Source organism: Myxocyprinus asiaticus, chromosome 16 (genome assembly GCF_019703515.2).
Source record: "Myxocyprinus asiaticus isolate MX2 ecotype Aquarium Trade chromosome 16, UBuf_Myxa_2, whole genome shotgun sequence".
Taxonomy (NCBI): domain Eukaryota; kingdom Metazoa; phylum Chordata; class Actinopteri; order Cypriniformes; family Catostomidae; genus Myxocyprinus; species Myxocyprinus asiaticus.
This window is the reverse complement of record NC_059359.1, coordinates 46,762,009-46,779,636: the sequence shown is the minus strand read 5'-3', so window position 1 is coordinate 46,779,636 and position 17,628 is coordinate 46,762,009. Positions and strand designations below refer to the sequence as shown.

At 39.8% G+C, this 17,628-nt stretch overlaps 1 protein-coding gene across 1 annotated transcript in view; it reads right to left on the bottom strand.

Moving 5' to 3' along the window:
• LOC127453870 (glutamate receptor ionotropic, kainate 2-like) overlaps nt 1-17,628 on the bottom strand; it is a 335,184-nt gene that overhangs the window by 76,500 nt on the left and 241,056 nt on the right. The window lies entirely within an intron of this gene.

Genomic DNA, 17,628 nt, shown 5'->3' with positions numbered 1-17,628 from the left:
TGACCCTGACCCTAGCCCTACAACCCATCAGTAAATTAAAGCAATATCCTGGGTTAAATACAATTTTTGAAAACAAACAAAAACAATAGTTGACAGTTATGCGCTTACAGTAGAAGTCTATGCTGCAAGTGTACAAAGCTTGCCACATAGACATCCATTGTAAGTGCATTTTTGTACACACACTTTTTATTTATTTAATAATTGTTTTTTTTTACAAACTGTGGTAATCGTCAAAATTATTTTAGACTTTATTCGCTTCATGCTGATGTTGACATGAATTAACAACATAAACCCTGCTCAAAAAGACCAGCTTAACCAGCATGCAATTTCCATACTGGTCTAGGCTGGTTTATATGGGTTCGGTGCTGATGTAGCTGGTTGACCAACATAGTCATGCTTTTCACCATCAAAACCTAGCTGGTGATGCTGGTTGACTAGCAGGGTCTTTCTGATGAAACTGGTTTAGCCTGGTGGGGACACCAGCATCCCATGCTGGGGGACCATCACCCAAAACACAACTGTGGCAGGGCAGAGGGCGGGGAAGGGCCGTGATTCTGCACACCCGGCCCCTAATCAGGCTGATCAAGCCCGAGAGGGATAAAGGCGACCGGGAGAGTTACGGGCAGCTGCCCGGCATGTGTTTGTCTTTTTAAGTTAATCGTTAAACGATTATTTATGTTGTTAAGCCGGTTCTCGCCTCCTCCTTTCCCTTTTACCTTGTTACAACAACATAAGCCAGTGACCAGAAGAAACTAATGAGAAGCAATAATCATGACAAAAAAATAAAATACAAATAATAATAATATACAGTATACATACTCTACATATACTGTATACACATAAATATACAACATTTACATGTACACATAAGTATGCACATAAAGTATTTTCTGTTGTAACTGACAGCATGCCACATATGCTGTTTACAGATTGTAACTTGTATTGAATCTAGAATATTCCTTTAAGAAGGGTAAATTCATCTAGACGGCCAATGCAGAAGCTCTAGTCCATTCCATCATCTCCACACCCCAATGCCTCATTCTGTGCTATCTCCCTCCCACATTAAGATTTTCCATTTACTCCAGCTAAATATAAGTGACATTACATTAGTAAAGGTTGATTGGATGACAATTAAGCATTGTGACCCAATTCTGTTTGTGCTGAAGTGGTGGAATAAAAAAGCATCATCAGGATTTTCAAAAGTTGAGCAATCAGATACTGAGGAGATTATTTGTCTTAGCTAGTTCTTTATTCTCATTTAGAACAGAAATTATTGGCTTTCAGAAGCTCAAACTACAGAAGAGTTTCTGTGCAGTCCTTGAGCAAGATTCATAAAGTACTGAGCAATCATAGTTTATCCATCTAAAAAATGACTGTTGTGCTCATTAAATAGCTCAGCTTCTGTATCAAAGTAATAAAACACAGTCAACACAACATATTCCCCTCATAGAAATATATAAGTTATGTTCCAAAACCTAGTGAAGTGGTTCAAAGGCAGCATCATACAGTATGCATTCTACATGGAAAAGGCAATTCCAGAATGCTTTGTTACGAGCTCAGAGAGAGAGAGAGAGTGAAAAAAAAAAAGGAATCCAAGAAGATGGCAGAACCGAGAGACATGTTTATTGTAAATATATTTGATTCAGTACCAAAGTATTGATAGAAACAACCCCATTTTCTGACAAGTTGTAATAATCAGAACTAGGGCTGGGCGATATATATTTATATATATATATATATATAATAGTTACAATATTATCGCAATGATTTTGCTGACAATATAAAATTAAGCAATATTGTGTATATCACATTGATTTTAAAATGCTTTCTATTTGGCCATATTATTTCATTAAGAGCATCAGTTGACTAATTTCACAATCCTTAAGGGCTGCACAATTAATCAAAATAACATCAAAATGGCTTTATGGTCATAGGTGATTATTAAACTGCAAAAGGCTTAAGTGAAAGACTGATAAACATGTCTGTGCGGTTCAGAATGTACACTGTTCTGTGTACACCCAGGGCTCATGGGTTCGTGCTTTTAGCGCATTCAAAGCAGTTCACGTGCATTGTGAAATAAAAGTACTGCAGGTTTTAAGCATTCACAATTCCAAACATTAATAACTGCTACAAGTTATTATACATATCTACAAAAGTGGCACTGAATAACAGAAAAGGAGGAGATGAAATCAGATGCGGAACATTGTGAACAACAGGGGTCGGTTGCACCAGCTATACATACGTTACAATTTAGCCTAGTTGAGGCGTAAATGGTCACTGAGTCACAGTTTGCGCAGTACTAAATATTTGAGCATTGCACCATTAAATTTAGGTAGGACATAACACTACTTATAAAATATTTACGGAAGCCTCCGACCAGGAGTAACGGATGGAATAAAAAAGCAGACTCACTTAATGACATCAGTGAGCTCATGTTTTGGTTGACAGACCTCAGTCCTTTTGACATATATGATGTTGGCATTTACACTTGTTTACATTTACGGGAGAAAACATTATGTAAAGAACTTACTTCTTCAGCATGTAACCGATCTAACTTTCCTATATATGTTACACTATAATGTGGTTTTCGCTCTCGATGGGGTGCATGGTGAGTTGTGCGTGGATGCCGCGGAGAATAGCATGAAGCCTCCACATGCGCTAGGTCTCCGCGGTAATGCGCTCAACAAGCCACGTGATAAGATGCGCAGATTGACGGTCTCAGACACGGAGGCAACTGAGATTTGTCCTCCACCACCTGGATTGAGGCGAGTCACTACACCACCACAAGGACTTAGAGTGCATTGGGAATTGGGCATTCCAAATTGGGGAGAATCGGTCTGAGCATGCAAGCGAAGGAGGGGAGCAGAAAGCGGCTTCTGTCTGTGCTAGATGCAGCTTAACCTGCTGCTACAGGAAGCGTCAGTCACCGTTAGCTGTCTGTTTGATCCAATTATGCTGACCTTCTGCTATCTCAGGTCTATTTTTCCAGCCTGTTGTATTAGTATTTATTTATTGTCCCTTATTCATTTTAGATACAGTTATTGAATATTATTATTTACATAAGCTAAATAGCCTATATCATTAATCAAATCTTGTTTTATTACATATCGTATTTTAATGGGGATATAATTTATTACAGCTGACAGTTATGTGAGCAAACAAGGTTTGAAGATCAACCGTAACAAGATCAAACTCAAATTCACAAAATATAAGCTCCAGGTGAAAGTGACATGTCAAAATAAAAGCTCCACCTTGTTCATTCACAAAAAAATGTTAAGTAAAAAATATATGAAGGTAAATAATGCTTTTTGTTAAGCTACTATGTATAATTGTACATAAAATAGAAATGTGCACTCATTCCCCCTTGTGTTAATTTAATGAAAAACTGAGGAAAGATGCCTTCATTATTTTAAAATAGATTTTTATTCAATGCCTTTAATAAATTGAATCTACTTGGCTACAATGGCTGTTTGGATGAAATTATGGTCCCTCTGATTTAAAAGAAAAAAAATCACTTTTGAGCCATTTCAGATCAAATAATAATTATTGAGATATATCAAAACATAGTCAATAGGCTGAAAAATGTGGAGATATAATTTTTTTTACCATATTGCCCAGCTCTAATTAGTATGAGATAGCAAAATAAATAAAAAAAAAATCATATGAGTTGTGTTGTTAAAAGATTTACATCTTTTACTTCCATAGAGAAAAATTTACGATCCAGTGAATGATGTTCTCTTGATTTTTCCAAACACAAACCTAAACCTACCCATAAAGTCTAGTGTGTCACTTATGAGCTTTCATTTCAGTTAAGATGCTGCCTTAGAAGGCTGCTGCTTATGAAGGCTGTAGACAGCAGGCAGCAACTAGGCTGCACTGCAAAAAAAAAAAAACTATTTGCCAATGAAAAATACAAATAAACTTGTTTTCCCTTTGAAATTTAATTCTTCTTAATTTTTATCAGTATTTTCTACAACAAAACTGCGTAAGATTCATTTTTTGTTTGCTTGTTTTTACAGTGTGTGGAAAGGACTCACAGAACAATGCTTGATTCTTTTGAATTGCTATTAATTTATTGGTTCATTTAATCCAAATCGTATTTGCTTGCTTGTCTTTTTGTGATGCCATATTGCGTTCATACGGACCTTGCAAAGATGCAACTGCGAACCACTACCTCTTACACCTAGGGTCTTTGTGCAAGTTCACTCAATCATGTACCGTAAAGCCAATTACTAACGGCAAGTCTAACATGGATGAGTACGGTTGTCATCGGTCTGAGCATGCAAGCGAAGGAGGGGAGCAGAGAGCGGCTTCTGTCTGTGCTAGATGCAGCTTAACCTGCTGCTACAGGAAGCGTCAGTCACCGTTAGCTGTCTGTTTGATCCAATTATGCTGACCTTCTGCTATCTCAGGTCATCTGCGCCGCATAGGGAAAATTTTGAGCAAGGTCAATGTGACGAGATAAACGGCAGCTGTGAAAACATTGATGCTCAGGAAAGAACAATGGTGGCGTTTTTCAGGAAGTCATTCTGCACACGACTGATCCTGCAACCGATAACGGTCATGTCAGATACTGAAGACTGACATATTTAAACATAGCTACTGTGCAGCTGCGTTTCACTTCAGGAACATGGCTTGAGGTCATGTTGTGGAGCTGACATACAATCCAATAAGGAGGCTACCCCAGGATGCATTGATAATCAATGTGCTACCATGGATTACAAAGACTGACTGTTTGTTCAGCAAAGTCTAACTGGGTTTTTGTCTTAAGAAATGTCTATAACAGGGGATTTCAAACTCGGGTCTGGGGACCCCCAGGGGGCCACAAGGGGGTGCTATTCTCTAATTTAGAATCACGTATCACTGCAGTTTTCACATGAAATTAACTCCAGAGGTGCTACAACAACAATTACTTTTATTCACTTTTACACAAATCACAAGTACAAGAGCAGATTTTCAGTTAATAAACACTTAGTTTTCACCCTGTTCCTTACTCAATGCTAACTTGCTTTTAGCCCTGCAGTGGACATTTCACCTCAGAACTGTCGTGATAACATGTAATATAATTTTACAAAACATTTTGTCCCATCATTTTCATGAGATCAGGCTAAACATACACACTAAAATATCAATGGGTCATTATACATGAAAATATTGTATATACCTGCTTTTTTATTGTAGGAGGGGATACCTTGCAAGAGGATCATAAAATTTGGGGGTCTTTGGCATCAAACATTTTGAAAACCCCTGGACTATAACATGGCCTGTGTTCACAGATATCAGAATGCTTGACTCAGCCATGGCTCTCGTATTTTTGGAATTTCACTCATCCATTTTGTCTCCTTTCCCTCATCTCCTAACTCCCTCCTAGACAGAGAGTTAATTATCTAGTCAGCCCCACACAGCAGTCTGTTAAATCATCTTAAGTGCAGCCCATTCAGAAGCACATTCCACCTGGAAATGAGGGGGATCTGATAAGTACTTGCCCAGACTGGTGGAAGCATTACTCATTCTGTGAGGAGCACACATCATTTCCTTTCGTTTGCCTCTGGTTTCTCACTGCAGTAAGGAAAATGCAAGCATTACTATTACTATCTTATACTTAGGGTTATTATTGATTTGAATAAATTCTTAACCCTGATTATTAAACTTCAACGTGTAACTTTTCCTACAATGCTGCTGACATGAATGATACAAATCATGTGGGTTGATGAGGAAAGGTACTTTCCTAAGTGATTAGATTTGTGATTTTCACCTGGTAGATTATAAAATGGATGAAAGAATGTAATTACATAACATATACTTACAGTGCTTTGAAGTAGGGACCCAAGTGTAAATTGTGCTCAGCAGCGATTTTGTGGGCGCGTTTGCACCATTGCCAAATCTGCATAATTCCTTTAGTGAATCGGGCGCAAAACCAGCGCAGACAGCGTGTGCAAATAGCTGCCGCTTCTTCCGGGCGCAATTCCTTCTTAGTGAATTCCCCCCAGAAAACACCTTACCAAACGCATAGCAGCCAACCACCCACAACACCCATGCATAATGGTAGTGAGTTTTGTACAGGATAGTTTTATAGTCAACATGAAATTAAAACTGACCCTTTTTACTTCTTTGATAACATGTGCTGATGAGTCTTATACAAAAAAATTACGAACATGCTATTAAAGTCCCTTTCAAGGAAACTCGGTCCACTCTGTGGCCATTTTGGGTACGTTCCAGCTATTTTCTATGGATACAAGCGGCATACAAGTACAGCTCCTATCGACCTAATTGGGGAAAAACGTACATCTCTAAAACAGTTGGTCAAGATAAAGATCAAAATACAAATTTCAATCAACAGTGAAATCTGATGACAATGGTAACATAAATTGTGCTTCTTTAGCTCAGATTACGCTAAAAAAAAAAAAAAAATCTATTTTTCAGGGTGGTCCAGCTATTTTTAAGTTACCTGACAGGCAATATCTGTATCTTAAAGGTAACTGGCTCTTTCACCTGTAAGGCAGGATTTTCTTTTCTACATCCACCATAATGGGTGTTCCAATTTCTCCCCATTCAGTTAAATAGTCTCTGATGTTATTCAAAGGCAAGAAATCAACAAAACCGACCTCCCTACCCTAAACCGTAAACCTAAACCTAACTGATAGTGCCATAAAAAGCAAATGTGAAATTAAAAACGCAACTGTTGAAGCAACCATGTCATTTTGTGGTGCTTCTATGACACTTTCACCTCACGTGTCGACTTGTGTGCTCTTCAGGACTTGTACACTGGTCTTTCGCGTCATAAGTGCAAGGCTCTTTCAGTTGAGCTAACACAGTGTTTAATCACACTTGATCAAGCTTGTAAATGTAGTTGTTTATTTAATGCAAACTTTAAATTGTATTGCCTAACAAGTCATAAACTACCGTAAAAGTGTTTAGATGTCAAAAGATATTATTGTGTGTGAGGAACAGAGTGAAAATAAAGTGTGTATGAACTGATAATCTGCCATTTTGATTTTTGTGAAAGGGAATAAAAGTCATTGTTGTTGCAGCGCCACGAGCAATATGCACAACAAGCAACATAAAAATAATTTTGCAAATATTTAGGTATAGTAACGTGATTCTGTTGTATTTTTCAACACCTCCCCTCCAATCAACTAGCTCCATTCTGGTGTGAAAAACACTTTTCACCAATCAATTCCTGATCTGATTAACAATGCACATTCCTGCCTTACCAAAAAGAGTGAATGGGATGAGCCCCCATTTATGTTACAGCCAAGGCCATAACACAAAGGAGGGTGACGCAAAGGCTCATAACAAAGGAATTTTATTTACATCATTGTTGCACACAAGCATTAAAAAAAACATACAAAAAATGCTTTAGAATGCAATATATTTTTTATTTCCATATTATTGAACATAAGCCTATCATTGGTCTACAGTCCATAGCAATCCATTTTGCAACTGAATTCGCCAATCAATCTGAGATTTATTATAAGGGCTTGTCTAAGGAAGTGTCAATGTACACCTGCATCAGATGGAGCATCTCGGTTGCATCACGCCATAAAATTAAATTTTTTAGGTCACTGTGCAAGTTAAACAAGGTTTATAACTTAGAAAAACCATCTTGAGATCCCTTTGTTTGGATTTCCGCTCCATCAAGCTGTGTTTAAAGACAAGAACGTGTTCTTATCTTGTGTTGTCTGCCTTCTGTAAGTGTGGTTTGTTCTCTGTATAAGCTGAATGTTGCCTATACAGTGAGTTTTGCTTACTGGAAAAAAACAGGTGGTTGTTCTTTCTGACCACCAGAGGCAGTGATTCACACATGACCCAGGATGACACAGGGTCCTCCACTATTTAATCCTGTAACTTACTGCTGACTGTCTCTATAATCTTCTTGCAAATGCATACATGCAAGTATTGCAGGTCGTAAAAAAATAATATTGTACTAGAACATTTATAATCTGTCCTTCACAGCTTCGCAACAAAAAATGTTGTTGAAGTCTCACAGTGATTGTGTCCTCCAAAGGCTGCGGTGGATTGCAAACTGAATTCCAACTCATTCATTGTTTGATACAGCTGATTACCGGCAAATTCAAGTGAGTAAACTCGCCACTGTTCACTGTGAACAAGGAGGCTATCTACGGAAAACAGTGGCTCTTCTGGTGAGTGTTGTTTACATATTTACTCGGGGTTCGCTCATTCTCCCGGCATTGTATTGTACTAACTAGTGAGAGTGTTTTCGCTCTGTGGAACTGCCATACAGTGGTCGCTAATAGCTAGCTTGCAGATTGCAGACAAATCAGCTGTAGGCAATGCTGCTGTGAGAGTGTTTGTGCTCCATATTGCGGTCTGCCTGCTGAGCCATACTCAATTAGTGGCTTGGGTAAGTAGCATATTAGTTAATTTGGCTAGAGCACATTATGATTTAATTTTTCAGTAATAACCACATACAGGTTATGTACATCCAGAGTGTTTCCGCTCGGCCTCTAAAGGTTGCTATCCATGTTAGCATGGAACATTTAATTCACGCCTGCACTGTGTGTATGGCCCCATTCCAGAAAGATGATGGATATGACTGCTGCCCTTCCTGTGTAGGGTTAGAACACCTCAAACTGGGCCTCACAGAGGAGGCCTGCATTAAATGCAGCGCCATGCCTTGGGAGCAGAGGACTTCCAGGCTAGCTTTGGTTGATGGGCTCTTGTGGGAGTCACTAAGTCACGAAAAGCAGCAGGGTCAACAGAGGGATTAGAGTCAGATCAGGACATAGTGAAGCAGGCTCTCCACATTGCATTGGCACGTTTAAATCTAGACCGAGCCCCTACAGTGGCAGCCCCCACTAGTGCTTTTTTCAGAAGAGCTTCGCAACCCTCGACTCTTAGTGTCCCCCCATCTAAGAACTATATTGAGGAGCTGCAGAAGTGCTGCTAATAAGTCCCTTACACACCACACTAGTGCAAGCAGGGCTTTGGTGGCAATGAGGGGGCAGATGCTTATGGCTTGGGTCAGATTTCTAAAGTGGGCCCGCTTATTGCCTCCTTTGTTCTTTCTCTGGAAGAAGCCTTGAGACCTAATGCTCACTGCCTGTGGCCTCAATGCCGAATTACTGATGATCTCTTAATTCAGGCTTATAATACAGCAGCACACATGGGTTGCATTGGAAATTCGCTCTCCCATCTCATGCTAGCGCTGTCTTAGTCCCTTCAGCCAAAACCTAAGCTATGCTTCACTATGGGCATTTGCTTTTATATCAAGAGAGCTGGGCAGACTCATGTCAATGCTCACTCAGGCACACCGTGAAGTCTGGCTGGCTCAATCACCACTGTCCGAAGCCAGTGGGAGAACACTTTGGGACCTTCTGGTAGTTCCGGGCCAGCTCTTTGGTCCAGCGGTGCAGCAGACACTGGAAGGAAGTGTCCAAGTAAACCAGACCACGCAGCAGTTTGCTGACTTCAGGAGAGTTCCATCATCTCGCTTTCAGTATCACCAGCCCCCAGTGAGGCATGACCTGGCTCGCTCTGTCATTAATGCACACAGACACTGCTCACAGGAACCAATCAGCATTTAGAGTGATCTGTTCAGTGTCCTCGGGCTCGGGGACAACAACAATTTCAGGCACCAAGGGGTAGAACGCTTGGCCAGCGGCTCCCCCCAAGGGATACTAAAGATCAGGGCTGCAGAATATAAAGGTCTGGGGCAGGCTGCTGGACATTTTTCACATCAGCAGCTTAGTTACTGGCAGGCAACCACCTCAGACCCTTGAGTTATAGCAACGCTTTCTCAAGGGTACAAGCTGCAGTTATGGCAAAGGCCCCCTGCTTTCAATGGGGTCAAGATGACCACAGTCACAGACCCCAACAGTTCACTTGCTTTAGCACAAGAAATAATGATGCTCCTGGAAAAGGGCGCCATCGAACCAGTAAAGTGGTCAGCACGGCTCAGTAGGTTCTATTCTGTGTATTTAATTATTCCTAAAAACGACGGTGGCGTATGACCCATACTTGATCCTCGAGGCCTCAACCAGTTCCTCAAAGTGCTGCCATTTCACATGCTGCGCACAGCCAATGTTCTCCAGGCAGTCAGACAGCAGCAGTGGTTCACCACAGTAGATTTGAAGGACGCTTACTTTCTTGTTCCAATTGCACCACAACACAGGCCATTCCTCCGCTTCACATCCCAGGGTCAGATCTATCAGTTCTGTGTCCTTCCATTCGGTCTTTCTCTATCCCCACGAGTCTTTACCAGATGTATAGCTGCAGCTTTGTCACCAATCCAGGCCAGGGGGGTACATGTGTTCCTGTACCTCTGTCATCCATCTCAGGAGCAAGCAATACAGGTAACCACTCCCATGTTACCTTGCTGGGCTTCATGGTAAATTTTTAGGAAGAGCCGGCTACCTTCATAGGTATCTAGTCTGGACTCTCAGTTGATGAAAGCCTTTCTCTGCAGCGGGTGGACAGTATCCTGTTTCTCTTCCAATGATTTCAGAGACAGGTTAGGCTCCCATTCAGGTTGTTCCTCAAACTCATATGTGTGTTGGTGGCAGTGGCTACTGTAGTACCACTGGAGCTTCTTTCATTGCACCCTTTCCAGGTCTGGGTGAACAATCTCCACCTGAACCTCAAGGCACACAGGAACAAGATTATCCAGGTTATAGAGAGGTTATTCCTGACCCTAAGGCCATGAAGGTGGAGGTCATACCTGACCAAAGGGATTGCCCTGGGCATAATTCCCTCTCGCTGGGTTGTAGTTCAGATTGACACACCACTTACAGGCTGGAGGGAGGTCTGGCGGCACAGAACAGTCAGGGAACACTATAATCCACAGCAAGCATCTGAAAGTATAAATATATTCTGGACCTACGAGCAGTTCTGTTAGCTCTGAAACACTTTTGGTCAGTCCTGAAAGGCAGGCATGTCCTTAGGTCAGAAAACACTTAAGTGGTCTATCACATCAACCATCATGGGGGCACCAGGTCCAGCCAATCCCTATGGGTGGCACAGAAACTTCTGACTTGGGCTTTCCCTCCATTTGCAAGCACCAGAGCTATGCACCTCCCAGGTGTGAACGTGGTGGCAGATTTTTTGTTGCGCCACAAACCTCCCTCGGGGGAGTGGAGGCTCAACCCAGAGGTGGTAGAGATGGTTTTGCAATGGTTTGGCAGGGTGAAGGTAGACCTCTTTGCATCAGTGTCCTCAACCACGGCCCTCTCTGGTTCTCCCTGATGGAGGAATCCAGCCCTCTGTGTCAGGATGTGCTAGCTCATGCCTGTCCAGACCTTTTGCTCTATGCCTTTCCTCCAACTCCCTTAATCCTTCACAGAGTCCTTCAGGGACAACACAGACTGCTCCTAGTGGCACCGAAGTGGCCCGGAAGGCCATGGTTTTCAATATTGCACTAGCTCCTAGAGGGGGAACCTTGGAGCCTTCCCATGAGGAAGGATCTCCATCAGTTAGAGGGTCTGATTTGGCACCTGGATCCAGACTGTCTGCAGCTGTGTATTTGGCCTCTGAAAGTCTGGAACCATTTTTGAAGACATGTGACCAAGATGTGAAAAATACTATCTTGAACTCTAGAGCACCATCTACCAGGAGTGTTTACTCTTATCGGTGGATGTTATTCTCTGATTGGTGTAGGAAACGAGCAGTGGACCCTGAACACTGCTCTGTACCACTATGACATTTTCTGCAGTCCCTACTAGAAGGTAATAGAGAAACCTTTACCCTAAAAGTCTATGTGGCTGCAATTTCAGCTCATCATGTGAAGGTGGATGGTCAGCCATTGGAGTCTCATGGGTTAATTACTCGGTTTCTTAGAGGTGCTCTGCGATTGCGCCCCCCTCAGACCATTTGGGTGCCCTCATGGGACCTGAATCGGGTTTTGAAGACACTTACGCTGCCTCCCTTTGAGTCCCTAGAAAAGAGTGGGCTCAAAGGAAAGTGGGTCTCGTTGAAGACGGCATTTCTCCTGGTGATTACCTTGCGTATGAGATCCATGCGTTGACCGTTAATGCATCCCGCATGCGTTGGAATGCGGACAGGTCAGTAGTGACATTGTGGCCCAACCCATAATTTCTCCCCAAGAGGCTCCCCGCCTCATTAAGAAAACCAAGCTATTGAACTGACAGTGTTTAATCCACCAGTGTCAGATACATAGGAAAACAGTCAAGTTGAACTTTTATGCCCAGTGCGGGCCCTCCATGGTTATCTGATGGCTACAGAAAGTTTATGACAATCAGACAAACTATTTCTTTGCTATGGTAGGCCAAAAAAGGGTCAGCCCCTTTCAAAACAGAGGTTGTCGCACTGGGTGGTAGATGTGATCACCCATGCTTACAAGGCTAGCAACTATCTGTTGCCAACTGGTGTAAGATGCCACTTGACAAGAGGTATATCCACATCTTGGGCAGCACTGCGAGGTGTATCTCTCAGTGACATCTGTGCTGCAGCTATTTGTTTGTCTACAGATACTTTCCCCAGATATTACAGTGTTAATGTAGCTGCTCCCTGCACTATGGAGACAGCTGTTCTTTTGTGGCCTTCAACTTCCTCTTAGAGGTAAGCATGGCCTCCTCATGACCTTGTTGTTATGAGTCATCCAGTGTGAAGCACTGCCTCTGGCGTTCAGAAGGAACGAAATAGAACGAGATTACGTATGTAACTATGGTTCTATGAGTTCTGGATGACTGCCAGAGCCATCTGTTGCACGGAGTCTGGGCATCTGGGCAAGAAGATTCTGTAGAGACAGTCACGGGGGGAGGACCCCGTGTCACCCTGGGTCATGAGTGACTTTGTTGATATTAGACTCGACCTGCACATATGCGAAGAGAGATAATATCCAGTGTGAAGCACTGAATAGCTCAAGGAGATAAGGAAAATTCCATATTACGGTCCGGGAACATGATTCATTGCGTAAATATTTTTAACCTGTTATTTTTTTATATAATTAATCACACCAAATTAAAGGTGCTGTATACGATTTTAGCCATTCTAGAATTTCCACAAACTGAGCCGTTGGATTAGCCACACCCCTTTTTTCCAAAACCCCACACTCCAAAGATACCAAATGAACTTTACTGAGACCAACACAAGTAAAAACTGAGGTAAAAAAAAACAGCAGCAAAATAGCACCCTCAACATGGCATAAAAGTGGCATTATGCCTGAATAATTCGCTGCAACTACAATACTATTAGAACATGCAAAATGACTGACAGGCAGAAAGCGTCATTGTCCGTGGACCGTGGACACATTTTTGTTTGCTGTTAACAGAGTCTAGAGCTGTCACAGAGACTGGTGAGATATCCCACAACACTTATTTCATTAATATCTTTCAGGGAGTATTAAAATTGTTTGCAAACCTTTCCATGAAAGAAATCACTTACAGCACCTTTAATGTGTTAAATCGAAAGCCCTATGTTTATTATTATTATTATTATTATTATTATTATTATTATTATTATTATTAAATTAATCACAAAGGTCAAACTTATGGTGCACAGAGAGGAAGGAAAAAGAACTCAGACAAAAACAAGGCAAACTTCAAAGCATCTTCCTTCGTCTGTATCCTTTGCCAGCTCACGCCAGCTAACTTAATCACCCGCCGGCTACTGCTTACAACCAGAACTCCTTTTACAGGCGTGCTAGGTACACAGCATAATCTTCTAATAAGACACAGACACAACACAGCCAAGAAAAACATGCAGGCCACCAGAAGGTAGCCAAACCATTACAAAATAAGAACACACAACTCGACATGTAGTAAGAAGTTAAATTTGTTGCAAAAAGTGTTTCATGTTGACTTAAATTTGAAAATAAAACAAAACAATAAACATCAACCAAAGCTATAGATAAGCTTGCATATTATGGCATCATAAGATTTGTTTGCCTTTGATAAGAATATGGTTTTACCATGTATCACATTCACCAACAGGTGAAGAAGTGTGATTTATTCAACAACAGCATTTGAAACAACCGAGGATTGCATTGGTTGCATGCTATTTTAAAGAGTCACCCTTTTGCTTGATTTACATTTTAGATATGATAGCCTTTCTGTGTGATTAATTTACTTATAGAGACTTCCTCAGCTGTGTCATCACCTGCTTTCATGAAAAAGAATAGAAATGGGGGGAACCTTTGAGAGGAGAGGAACACAATAACAACAAAAACAACTGGTGATATGCATTGCAGATTCTGAGAAGAGGATAAATATTTGACTTTCATACCATGCCCAGAAGGAAGGTTTCTAAATACTGCATGTTGAGAATAAGCCTTAGGAAACCCTCCACCAGTCCCCATTATGTCACCCTCTGATCTCTCTCTCTCTATCTCTCTCTCTCTCTCTCTCTCTCTCTCTCTCTCTCTCTCTCTCTCTCTCTCTCTCTCTCTCTCTCTCTCTCTCTCTCTCTCTGTGTGTGTCTTTCTCTTGCACACAAGCACACACTTTTGCTGCAAATACCTGCTTTACAGTGCACATACAAAAAGCAGTCATGCATGCACACATAAAGAAATGTGTACAAAGAGACAAACACATGTAAACACATTTTACACCGATATTCTCCTATGTTAGATCTTCTCAGGTTTGTGTTTGTGAAAGCATGCTGTTTTATTTGCTGTTACTCTATGTTTGTGCTCTAGTATGAGAAATGGAAAGGCAGAAGACTTACCCAGCATTATCATAAGTGCAGTTATTAGGTGAGAGGTGCATATTCTGAACCAACTTAGATGACAGTTGTAGCTTGTTATAATCTTGTGTGATCATATTGCCAGTAACATTTATAAAACACAAGTGCATTAACCATAAAACTCCTGGATTAACCCCTCTGCATAGCAGAGTCAACCCAAGAATTTTATGGTTAACATAAGGCCTGATTTCTCTACACCATGCTTCAAATGACCAATTGTTTTGTATAATTTCAAATCTATTTTAGAAATGTATTCTGAAAATGTAATATGGCAATTATAAGAAGAATCCAGAACAGATAGAAATTAAACAATTGATTACTACGGAGAACAATTTATAACTCACATTTTAATAACAAACAAACAATTGCCCCTAATACTTCCATTGTACGTGTATTTCTATATTATACATCACTGTAAAAAAAAAAAATAATAAATAAATTCGATTAAGGGTCAATATTTGTCTCCTGGGTTTTATTTTCAGGGGTAATTTTTTACTTTTATTTTCAAACTGAGCTGCGAATTAAAACTATTTTCTCTGGTTATCAACAGCTTAAGTTGTATTTAACCCGACATAAAGTTGTGCTCAAAAGTTTGTATACCCTGGCAGAAATTGTGAAATTTTGGCATTGAGTTTGAAAATATGACTGATCATGCAAAAAAAAAAAAAAAAAATGTCTTTTATTTAAGGATAGTAATCATATGAAGCTATTTATTATCACATAGTTGTTTGGCTCCTTTTTAAAACATAATGATAACAGAAATCACCCAAATGGCCCTGATCAAAAGTTTACATACCCTTGAATGTTTGGCCTTGTTACAGACACACAAGGTGACACACACAGGTTTAAATGGCAATTAAAGGTTAATTTCCCACACTTGTGGCTTTTTAAATTGCAATTAGTGTCTGTGTAAATAGTCAATGAGTTTGTTAGCTCTCACATGGATGCATTGAGCAGGCTAGATACTGAGCCATGGGGATCATAAAAGTACTGTCAAAAGACCTGCGTAACAAGGTAATGGAACTTTATAAAGATGGAAAAGGATATAAAAAGATATCCAAAACCTTGAAAATGCCAGTCAGTACTGTTCAATCACTTATTAAGAAGTGGAAAATTCTGGGATCTCTTGATACCAAACCAAGGTCAGGTAGACCAAGAAAGATTTCAGCCACAACCGCCAGAAGAATTGTTTGGGATACAAAGAAAACCCCACAGGTAATCTCAAACGTGCAGTTCATGCAAGACGACCAAACATGCGGTTCATTTCATGACCTGGAGGCATTTTGCCAAGACGAATGGGCAGCTATACCACCTGCAAGAATTTGGGGTCTCATAGACAACTATTACAAAAGACTGCACACTGTCATTGATGCTAAAGGGGGCAATACACAGTATTAAGAACTAAGGGTATAAGAAATAAAAGAAATGTGTTTTGCCTGCTCACTCATGTTTTCTTTAAAAATGGTACATATATTACCAATTCCCCAAGGGTATGCAAACTTTTGAGCACAACTGTATCTCATTAATTAGTGGACAAATAGTCTGTATTGTATATTTATTATAAGCAATAAAGTGTAGTTAAGTTACACATAAATTAAGCCTCAAAGACCACTTAGTCTTATTATATCTCCATTTCACATAATTTAGGGGCTTGTTGTTAATGATAAATGGCATGTGATGCAATATCTGTGGCTTTCTCCAAGTCTTCAGAGCAAAAACATTTACATAATAGTGTTGACCCGATAATTAAACCCAGTTTCAAAATATATAACCACATATTAAATAACAGAGCAGCAAAATTTCATTAGATGTTCACTGCTGCAGAAGGGCTGGCCAGGAATTGTTTCTAAGCCTCTCTGATCTCATCAGCATCTTGTTACACACATTCTCAAACATTGGCTATTTCAACTACAATTCAAATGATAAATAATAATTATTTGACACCTTTTTAAACATTTTTAACCCTTAAATGCATACCTCAGGCTTTAGTGACCCAGGACCCATTCCACCCACTACACCTTATACATTTTTTGGGGTTATGCCCACACTTTAGTATACATTAGCCTTTCTCTTATGAATAGTGTAGCCTATACTGTAAAAAAAAAAAAAAAAAAATGGCAGCTGTGGTTGCCATAATAATTATGTAAAAAATACTCTAAAAATTTTAAAAACTTTACAGAACAACCTGTAAATTTTAGTTTAAAACTGCTGTTTTTATGGTATATTTTATGGTGCATTACCATTGTTTATATTATTAAATGATAAACTTAATATATTAACCTTCTGAAACCGTAAAAATCAGCTTTTCACTTTATAACATATTGTTAATTACCGTAGCAGAATTTCACCAATAGTGGCTCTTCCAGGGGCAATGACCAGTAAACATGTAGAGACAGTGCTCAGTGTCACTCACACAAACACAAAACATCATCAGGGTAACACGTGAAATTAAAATAAAGCAGTAAACATTAGCTAAACTACATTAAATATAAAACAGAACACCTCAATGTAGATAAGTGATATTAAAAATAAGAAGAAACATAACTATTCCCAAAAATATAATGAAATGTAATGGGTCACGCAGGGAATTCTGGGAATTCCTGATTACTGCTTTTTTTTTACCGTAATTGTAACAATAATTTACCGTAAAAAGTACATGTACTCTCTTGTTAAACATGATGTAAATTTTAACCATTAATTATATGGGAAAATCATACTTTTTACATCTAAAAAATGTCATTTTTACAAAATTTTATCGTAAAACTACATGTATGGTCTTTTTAAATATATTACAGTTTTTAACATGAATTTTACGGTAACTACTCATTAACCAATTTACCTTTTTTTACTGCAGCATTTTTACTGTCTTTTACCATTAAAATTATGGACATTTTTTACAGTGTATTTGTTGTTTGTAACTCAATATGTATCAATATGTCAGTCTGTAATTATGACAGCCAGTTTTGT